This window comes from Bombina bombina, chromosome 4 (genome assembly GCF_027579735.1).
Source record: "Bombina bombina isolate aBomBom1 chromosome 4, aBomBom1.pri, whole genome shotgun sequence".
Taxonomy (NCBI): Eukaryota; Metazoa; Chordata; class Amphibia; order Anura; family Bombinatoridae; genus Bombina; species Bombina bombina.
This window is the reverse complement of record NC_069502.1, coordinates 243,801,216-243,812,574: the sequence shown is the minus strand read 5'-3', so window position 1 is coordinate 243,812,574 and position 11,359 is coordinate 243,801,216.

The following is an 11,359-nucleotide window of genomic DNA, read 5'->3' as shown; positions in this document are numbered from 1 at the left end:
ATATTGGTTTCACTGGTAAAAATAAATAATTGAAATGGGTATATATTTGTTTTTTGTTAAGTTGCCTAATAATTATGCACAGTAATAGTCACCTGCACACACAGATATCCCCCTAAAATAGCTAAAACTAAAAACAAACTAAAAACTACTTTCAAAAATATTCAGCTTTGATATTAATGAGTTTTTTGGGTTCATTGAGAACATGGTTGTTGTTCAATAATAAAATTAATCCTCAAAAATACAGCTTGCCTAATAATTCTGCACTCCCTGTATATATATATATATATATATATACACACACACACACACACACACATACACACAGTATATATGTATATATACACACATATATATATATATATATTTATAAATATATATACACACACAAACAATATATAAATATACACACAGTGTGTGTATTGTGTGTGTATGTATATGTATATAATATATATATATATATATATATATATATATATATATATATATATATATATATATATATATATATATATATATATATATATATATATATATATAAAATAAAACAACCCTGGGGACAAATAGGAGATGTTTTGAAACATGTAAATAATAAACATAAGGCTATTTCACTCATTGTCACACAGTTACATGTGAAGTGTGCGTATGTGAGCACCTATAATCTGACACACATTTTACACTGATCACTGCAGATAAAGCAGGCACAATGCACACTTGTTTTGTGTGACCTGCAGTGGGGAAACCAAGGAATTCCCAATTTGCTTCTTTATCTGTGGCTGCCAGGATATAAAGCACAATAGGGAAGGGATACTACTCTCACACACACATTGGTTATACGGCTGTGTTTTCACAAAATTACTTCTGTCTGATGTCATCATCTCACTTCAGCTCCTTGGGCTAGCAGGAGGAGGGGCAGTGCAAGTCTTAGGTTAACTGTGAGAGCACCAGCAGGGAAATGCAACTTTATTTATTATCTGGCTGTAATAGAGGAGAGTAAAGAGATTAGCTGGGTCCTCCTAAGTGGTGGATCTCCAGGGTCCAGTGGCTGCAAATGGTTTATGCGACATTTGGGACCCTGGATGTTCCGTCACTTTTAAAATGTAAAAAAAAAAATCACTTTTTTTGCCCTGGGGGGCACAGCATTCCATTTGGGTGGGCATTGCCCCCCAATGCCCCCCCTTAGAGCTGACCCTGTCCAACGCCTAGACCTGCACCTAACTTGAAAAAGCAATACAGTCAAAGAAGCCATGCTTAGAGCGTGCTTATATACCCTATGTAAATGTTTAATGATGTACCGGTTTGCAAAGTAAAGGAGGTTCAGGTGTGCTTTCTTAGTAAATTGTGTGCAATGTGTATTAGTTGTTTGAATTTGCGCATGCTCATATTGATTTTGTATTTGTGTAATGTGTATAATGCAATGATCACATAGTGATCGTTTTGCATAACATTCTCCAAAAGTAGTATCTGTAAATGAACAAGGTTGTTTTCAGACTCGTAATATCTACGTTATAAAAGATACACAATGGAAATAACGTACACGATATTAGCGAGCAGCCATAACGCAAAACTCGTAATCTGGCTGAGTTTTAGGTGTTAAAGTGTGTGGGTGTGGGGTGTTAGAAAACAAAACAGCACAGAAAAGTGCCTTTACATCTATGGGGACTGTGTTAAAACTGAATATATATATATATATATATATATATATACTGTATATATATATACACACATATATAGTTATGTGTTAATAAGTGTATATACAAATATAAAAACATAATTATATATGTATATATTCATATACATACTGTATATATTTAAATTTTGCTGCCCATCGCAGAGTGACTTACCCCCTTTGTTCCGCTAGGTTAATAAATAATATAAATACTAAACCGCAATAATAGTTGACAATATAAAATAGATGTGGAAAATCAATAAAAGCTTTGTGGCTTTGATATATTAAAGGACTTTTTTCCCTAAGCTTAGAAAATAGTTTTATGTCAGTTCTGCATTGTTATCTAGCAACACTAACCAGCTTTATCCTCTTAGCTCCCTGCTAATGGCTCCATATATCCCATTTTCTTGTTATCCTTTGTTGAAAAGCAGGAAGGTAATTTCTGGAGTGTGCACGTGTCGGCAGCAATGTATGGCCACAGTTCTGCAACACTGTTATACATTAGCAAGAGCACTAGATGGCAGCACTATTTCCTGTCATCGTACTACAGACATGTGAACGCTACCTATCTAGATATCTCTTTAACAAAGAATAACAGTCAAATGATGCAAATTTGATAATAGAAGTACATTGGAAACTAAATCGTGACAGTACAATTTTTTTTTTAAATACATTTTTTATTGATATTTGTTAGCATGAACAAAAATAAAACAGTGTATGTCAATTTACAATAAAGTCGAGTGCAAATAAACATTACATTCAAGATGGTTGAAGAAAAATATATACAAATGTATGATCTAGTAACTGGTGCCTAAGCATCTTCTACATAGTTTAAACATTTGTTACAGTGTGATAGCAAGTTGTGCGTGTACATAGATAGCACTTAGAATAGTAGTCTAGGAGAGATCCTAAATGGAACCATCCTATAAATTGCTTTTGCATTAGGAATGTAAACAGACATATTAATTAGGAATCTCATTTTAAATAAAGTTACTTAATCTTAGATCTTAAGTGGTACATATTGCCACTCCAGGGCCATTAATAAGAATATCTCAACAACTAATAAGATCTATAAGAAAACAAGTAAATAGGAGACCTACAGAAGTGTTTATAGGAAGCCCCCAGCTACCTGTTATGATGCAGTCAGTATCTATCATGAAGTAGTGAGTTTTTGTAAGGGTTGGTATTTGTTATATTACCTTGCAAGGCTATGCGATATTGAGTCCGTATCATAGTAGGAAAACAATACCAATGAGCTCTTATGTGTGGAGTACAGTTGGTTGCAAGGCTTGAGTGGGGTTTATTAGAAGATTTGTCAGGGAGGGGCTGATTTTTATGTGTAAAGTAGGCTAGAACAGCTTATACAGGGAGTGCAGAATTATTAGGCAAATGAGTATTTTGACCACATCATCCTCTTTATGCATGTTGTCTTACTCCAAGCTGTATAGGCTTGAAAGCCTACTACCAATTAAGCATATTAGGTGATGTGCATCTCTGTAATGAGAAGGGGTGTGGTCTAATGACATCAACACCCTATATCAGGTGTGCATAATTATTAGGCAACTTCCTTTCCTTTGGCAAAATGGGTCAAAAGAAGGACTTGACAGGCTCAGAAAAGTCAAAAATAGTGAGATATCTTGCAGAGGGATGCAGCACTCTTAAAATTGCAAAGCTTCTGAAGCGTGATCATCGAACAATCAAGCGTTTCATTCAAAATAGTCAACAGGGTCGCAAGAAGCGTGTGGAAAAACCAAGGCGCAAAATAACTGCCCATGAACTGAGAAAAGTCAAGCGTGCAGCTGCCAAGATGCCACTTGCCACCAGTTTGGCCATATTTCAGAGCTGCAACATCACTGGAGTGCCCAAAAGCACAAGGTGTGCAATACTCAGAGACATGGCCAGGGTAAGAAAGGCTGAAAGACGACCACCACTGAACAAGACACACAAGCTGAAACGTCAAGACTGGGCCAAGAAATATCTCAAGACTGATTTTTCTAAGGTTTTATGGACTGATGAAATGAGAGTGAGTCTTGATGGGCCAGATGGATGGGCCCATGGCTGGATTGGTAAAGGGCAGAGAGCTCCAGTCCGACTCAGACGCCAGCAAGGTGGAGGTGGAGTACTGGTTTGGGCTGGTATCATCAAAGATGAGCTTGTGGGTGTCACAGATTTGTTCCTATTTCTTTCTTTAATTTTCCTTCACACTCACCTTGTAAGGTTATTTAAACCCTGGACATGCCCTCTACCTTGCTTCAGTATTGTTGTTAGTTTGGCACTATCAGCCATACAGTGCAGCCGCAAGTTTTTCTCCTTACTCTAAAGGATAAACCTACTTAAGGATTTATTTTGGAAATCTAACTGCCTTGCCACCGTTTCGCCAGTGGTAACATTTAACCTCCTCTTTGGTTTAAAAGAAATTACGGAACTTCCTATCAGCCTAGCCTCGGCTCCTCCTGACTCATTTCAGCTGACCGCATTAACATTGGTAGCTCTCGGTCATTCACGCTGCCAAGCTTTCTGTTACCTAACGGACCGCTCCTCATTACAGCACAACAAACTTACTTGGGTGATATTCATCTTAACTGCTGCAGGATTCCGCTCCCAGCCGCAGCCTTCACATACCGGACTCTGAGCGTGCTCATAGCTCGACCAGTCATTCAACACAGCCGCTCCACAGCTCACTGATTTCCTACGCTGCAGCCTGTCAGTTCTCACAGCGCTACAACTCACAGCCACAGACAGGGCGTGCAGTGTGAATCTCTCGCTCCTCCAAACTTCCTCACAGCACGTCAGACTGAGAACTCATAGAGGACTTGCCTACTCCGTTGCCACTTGTATTATCTCTATACCACTAGCAACACTAAACTCAACAGCTGGTGTATTATGTGGCTTAAACGGATGATCTAAAACAAGTGTCAACCATTACATGCTCTATCACTCTCTGGCTTACAGGATTCTCAGAGCTTAACCACTGTACAGCATAACCTGAATCAGAGATACTAATCAGGTTACACGAACTCCATAGTAACTAATTGCCAAGACCCTTAGATACATTGTTAAACATCCATTGTATCTTCCAGTTAAGGCATACATTCTATCATATTCCGCAGTTGAGATCCACACGGATACTAGCGTATTACAGTGGGGCCTTTTCGGGTTGAGGATGGAGTCAAGCTCAACTCCCAGTCCTACTGCCAGTTTCTGGAAGACACCTTCTTCAAGCAGTGGTACAGGAAGAAGTCTGCATCCTTCAAGAAAAACATGATTTTCATGCAGGACAATGCTCCATCACACGCGTCCAAGTACTCCACAGCGTGGCTGGCAAGAAAGGGTATAAAAGAAGAAAATCTAATGACATGGCCTCCTTGTTCACCTGATCTGAACCCCATTGAGAACCTGTGGTCCATCATCAAATGTGAGATTTACAAGGAGGGAAAACAGTACACCTCTCTGAACAGTGTCTGGGAGGCTGTGGTTGCTGCTGCACGCAATGTTGATGGTGAACAGATCAAAACACTGACAGAATCCATGGATGGCAGGCTTTTGAGTGTCCTTGCAAAGAAAGGTGGCTATATTGGTCACTGATTTGTTTTTGTTTTGTTTTTGAATGTCAGAAATGTATATTTGTGAATGTTGAGATGTTATATTGGTTTCACTGGTAAAAATAAATAATTGAAATGGGTATATATTTGTTTTTTGTTAAGTTGCCTAATAATTATGCACAGTAATAGTCACCTGCACACACAGATATCCCCCTAAAATAGCTATAACTAAAAACAAACTAAAAACTACTTCCAAAACTATTCAGCTTTGATATTATAGAGTTTTTTGGGTTCATTGAGAACATGGTTGTTGTTCAATAATAAAATTAATCCTCAAAAATACAACTTGCCTAATAATTCTGCACTCCCTGTATATGGGTAGGGTGTCCCGGTTATAAGGTGTCCAAAAACTAATGGGAGTAGTTGCTGAGAAAGAGGAATAAAGGTATGAGTACCATGATTGTAGGCGAAATATAAAGAAGAACAACGGACAAAAGCCACTCATATAAAGATTAGATACAGCCTGATGTCAATAGGTTGTTAATTTTTTATGGAGGAGTTTAGCAAATACTAATGGAGTATGTATATTCTCTGGAAAGGGATATATAATATGCGAGAGTAGAGAAGGCTATTAAACTGTGTCTTGGGGACGGGAGTAACTACAGGTGTGTGTGATTTTTTAGCGAGACAGAGACCATGAATTTAAAGGCCTCTATTGGGGTTAGCTGGGATATAAATGAGCTCATATAGATAATGTGTAAAATCAAAAATTAAAGGATTAAATCCAGAGGTTGGTAGGCAAGAAATAGATTGCTGTTAGAGTTGCTTTCGGTTTATGGGATAACAGAAAGTAGTGTCCACTTATTAGGGTGCTAGGATGTGCTTTAAGTAGTTATAATATACATGGCGAAACCTACAGGAGTTATAACCTAAAGCAACAAAGTATAAGTAGATATGAGTAGGGATGGGAGAATGTTTCTAAAAATTCGAAATTTAAAACTAATTTTGATACATTCGTTCGTTTGAATCGAATTTCGAATGTTTAAATAACATTCTAACATTCTATTTTCGAATTTTCGTTCGAATAATAGAATGTTTAGCTATCTATTCATTCAATTTCGAAATGTAATATTCTAATTCGAATGTCACATTCGAATTCGAAATAGTATTTCTAGTCTAATACTGTGTTTTTTAAATGTAATATTCTAATTTGAATGTGATATTTGATTCGAATGTGACATTCAAATTCAAAATAGTATTTCTAGTCTAATACTGTGTTTTATAAATGTAATATTCAAATTTGAATGTGATATTCGATTTGAATGTGACATTCAAATTCGAAATAGTGTTTCTAATCTACAATTGTGTTTTATAAATGTAATATTCGAATTCGAAAGTGACATTCGAATTCAAATGTGACATTCGAAAACTGTAAATAACATTCGAAAATTGAATTTTTAAGAATATTCGTTCTTATCAACATTCTATTATGTAAATCGAATTTCTACAGTAACATTCTTTCTAACATTCGAATTCGAATATAAACACATTCGCCCATCCCTAGATATGAGTACATTACTAATTATAGTAGCTGTGACAAAACTAGTGAACATATGACAGGGGGTAGTGTCCACTTATTACTTAGGGTGCTAGGATGTGATTTAAGTAGTTATAGCATACTGTGAGGCATAGTGAAACTTACAGGAGTTGCAACCTAAAGCAACAAAGCATAGCTAGATATGAGTATGTTACTAACTAGAGTAGCTGTGACAAAACTACATGTAGTGAACATATGAATATTTTTAACACAAATACATAACTATATTCAAGAGGTAATTAAAATTATAACAAGTAACCCCATTCAGTTGAGGTCTAAAAGTTGCCCTGTGAACAGAAAGACCAGGTAGGGAGAGTATAGGCCACATTGTCCCATGTGGTAGGATAAATTAAAGGTAGTTAGGGCTTAAATGAAAAGTAAAGTAATTATTACTACGGCAGTGAATAAAACATATGCTGAAGGCAATGAAGAAAATTCAGTATAGATAGCATACCTATAAACCCTTATCCTGACCTCATCACAAACTTCTAAATCTGCTTATTGAGTAAAAAAGCAAGAACTAACAGAGATCTAAGGGAAGCACTGAGAAAAGTCTCAACCAAATTTATATACTTAGTTCAATATATATAAAGGGAGAAGTCCTCTGAATCATGTAGAAATCTTTTCTATCCCACTCCTATTCGACATCCATTCTGCTTATCACAATAGACACTGGAGTCAGCCCATATGAAGTATTGTTTCTGCGGTAGTAGCCCATGTGGGACACTCAGTTCGTAGGTAAGTGACCGACCTGCCATCAAGTTTCCTCTCCCCCGCACAGTATATCCCTCATGTGAAGAATGTAGATCTTCTTATATTTGTCTGCGGGAGTCGGCCGCATCTCCCGGAGACATGATCAAAGGTAAGGGGTCATGTTTCAGTACATGAGAAGATACTGCCAGATGGTGGCCGGGATAAACCCCACCGACACTGAGGGATCTTCCACCCAGCATGGTGAGCTACCCATATGGAGCTGCGTCATAGGGCTATGTGCAGCGTTAGGTGCTGTGTCTTTTGAGGCCCCTCTGAGCTTCTTCTCTGGTGTCCGAGAGGGAGGAAGCTGTAGGATGAGCGGGCCCTCCGTCGGTCCGGTATTCGAGTATCGCAGCTTGTGAGTGAAGTGACACCATCTTGGACACTCATATCTTTAATAGCAATTCGTAGTTCATGAAATCTGCTTTCTGCTTTACTTCCCAACTCCTCCAGTAAGTAGGTTATGTTTATGTAGAACTCCTCCATTCTGGGAGTATTGCTGTATCACTGCTACCCGGCTAGATGTTAAACCGGGGGGAGGTGTTGGTACAATATCGTAGGACGCTGAATTTCGTTATGGCTGAAATATGTCATGAGGTGTTACAAAACAGACAAATTTGTAGACATCATCTCACTTAGAATCTTCCTCAAAGGTAGTAGTTAGAAGTACGTTGGAAGATGAGGTGTTAGAAGGGAGATATTCAGTGGATTGCTAGGATGACTACAAGAGCTTCTTAAAACAGCGTCTGTCCATGGCAGTCGTGAAAGTACAATTTTGGATTTCCTGTCCCTGTAAATGTCTACAGCAGTGAAAGTTTTACAAACTCTTCATAAACCCTAAAGTGAAGGTTTATAAGAAGAAAATGCTTTGGAAAGGGAGATGTGAATTTGTAAATTAACTTTCAGTCATATGGAAATATTAATAGCAGTTCTGATTATCAATTAGCAATACTTAGAATGTGAGTTCTGTGTGATAGATATAGCTCCCTGTAAGTGCAGGATGCCAGATCTCTAGAACAGATGTTGGTGCCCATCATGTGTACAGTTTTTAGTATTTTGCTTTTAACAATCTGCTCACTTTGTTGAAAGTTACAACATAAATGCATTGCAATGATGTGAGCAGATTTCTGACAGTGGAAACAAAAAGCCTGTAATAATTTGTTCACTTTACCAAAGACATTTCAGCTTTCTACTGTGAGCTCTCGAATACATTTGACCAAAAAAAGAAGAAGCTAGTTCTGCAGGAATATGAATGCATTTTGTGCTCAGTTTTTTGTATTCTGCATTGTTCTTTATTGGTGCAGAAAAGTGCCTGTATTATAACAAGCTCAGCGTGTCACAGAAAGAGTAAATACTATAGGTCTAGCTGAAGAACTGCATTATGTATCCACACTTATGGAATGGACATATGTAACAGGTGATCTGAATCCTCTTAATCCTTAATCCTCTAATAACTAGAAGTGATCTGGCATAAAGTCAGACCTACCTCATTTAATCCTTAATCCTATATAGTAATCTCCTTCCCAATCTAACAGGGAAATTAAGTTCAGAGATCATTTTAAAATAACCATATGATGGGAAAATATATAGGGTGCTGGCAAAGTATCAGTGACAGTAAGAACAGCAGGTGCACACAAGCAATATAAGACATCAGGAAGGATGAGATGATGATGGAAATACCCAAGCACAGCTTTGAACATTGACATTAAACTAAAACTATACGCACCACAAGTTGTTTTTATTGTTTTTCTTCTTCTTATTATTATTATTATTATTATTATTATTATTAATAATAATAATAATAATAATAATAAAAAAACATTTAAAAACACATATCATATTTTCTTTGGCAGCTTTTGCTGTAAAATACTCTGCAAATTGATGTGAGCCTGCATTGCATATTATTAAAAATTATAGCTGATAAAAGGCAGCAATTCATTTTAAAGGGACATAAACTTACAAAAAGAAAATACACTTACTGCACTATCACATGCATATAGTAACTGTTTAATCTAACTGCAGAGGTTAAACACATTACTATATGCATGTGATAGTACAGTAAATGTATTTTCTTTTTGAAAGTGTATGTCTCTTTAAAATTAATTGCTGCCTTTTATTAGCTATAATTTTTAATAATATGCAATGCATTTGATACAGTGATTATTCCGAAACTAGTTTTGCAAGAAATATATTTTACTTTATATTCTAATGATGATGTAATTGTGGTTCTGCTATTACCTAAAAGGAGGGGTAAAGATGGTGCGCAAATCGTGCCCCTGCTCATACACTAATCTGCTCCCATAAAACAAAATGAAAAAGGACAAATGTAGTTAAAAAGAAATATGTATATGTGCGCTAAAAGCTAAGGGGTAAATCTCTGAGTGATAATCCAAAGACAAACAATGTCTAAAAACAATATTTAATCAGTTATATAAATGTTTAGTACACCAAATTAATAACGTTATTAAAACAAATCCTCACATATAACCGGTCGTCTAAATGTGATGTAGATAAAAATAGAAACATAAAACATTTGTGAATAACTGCGAATAATATCCACCTATCTTAAGATATATATCTCAATAGTTTGGTTAAGTTACTTTTAAGGTGGATATTATTTGCAATTATTTACAAATGTTTTATGTTGACATTTTGAAACGGCAGCAGCGTGAACAGTAAGTGATTTTACTGACAAACTCTATGGGGCATATGTATCAAGCTCTGAATGGAGCTTGATGCCCCGTGTTTCTGGCGAGCCTTCAGGCTCACCAGAAACAGCAGTTATGAAGCATCTCTTATGAAGCAGCTCTGAGCAGGCAGACAGACATCACCACAATACAACCCGATCGAGTACGATCGGGTTGATTGACACCCCCCTGCTGGCGGCCTATTGACCGCAAGTCTGCAGGGGGCGGCGTTGCACCAGCAGCGAGGTCTGTCGGACCTGATCCGCACTGTCGGATCAGGTCTGCCAGACCTCGATAAATAGAGCCCTAAATATTAGAAAACTGGGCGACATTGGTAAATGATGATCCATGGCAATTTTATATGTATAACTTAAAACGTTTTTTGGGTTGACTGTCTCTTTAAACTGAAGAAAAAACTGCAAAAAAGTAACGCTACCGCTCAATTATATGAGCTAAACTGAAGTGAAAGGTACAGTTGTCAAAAAGCAGATCTGTGAAAGTGCACTGCCCCTACCACAGGATGCAATACACATGCTACAAGATTGCGGCACCCAGTATATAATGCAGAGCTTTACTAACTGAATTCTGATTTAAAATAAGAGAACAGCTTTTTAGAAAGCTGCAGTTATAGGAGGGAAAACACTAGCACAAGTAGTAACCGTGATACTGTAGTTGTAATATCCCTTTAAATGTCCGTCCCATCAGGAATCTGTTAAAGATGTTAGACAATTTTCTTTTTAACATTATGGGGTTATTAAGAATCTTGATTTCTGTTATTTTGTCTAAATTAATAACGATAAAGGAAGAAAAAAAAAAAGTTAAGGCCACATTGAGGCCGATTTACCAAGTGGTCAACCGGCCCCCATGCTTCTAATTTTGCGCAAGCCTTCAGGCTTGCCGTAATCAAGAATTTGGAAGCAGAGATCTTAAGACCGCTGCTCCTTAACTTGCCTGCCTGTCTGCTCTGAGGCTGCGGACATCAATCCGCCCGATTGTGTATGATCGTGTTGATTGTCACCCCTAGCGGACGATTCACCACGAGTCTGCAGGGGGCGGAATTGCACAAGCAGTTCACAAGAACTGCTTTAGCAATGTTAAATGCTGACTGGCATTT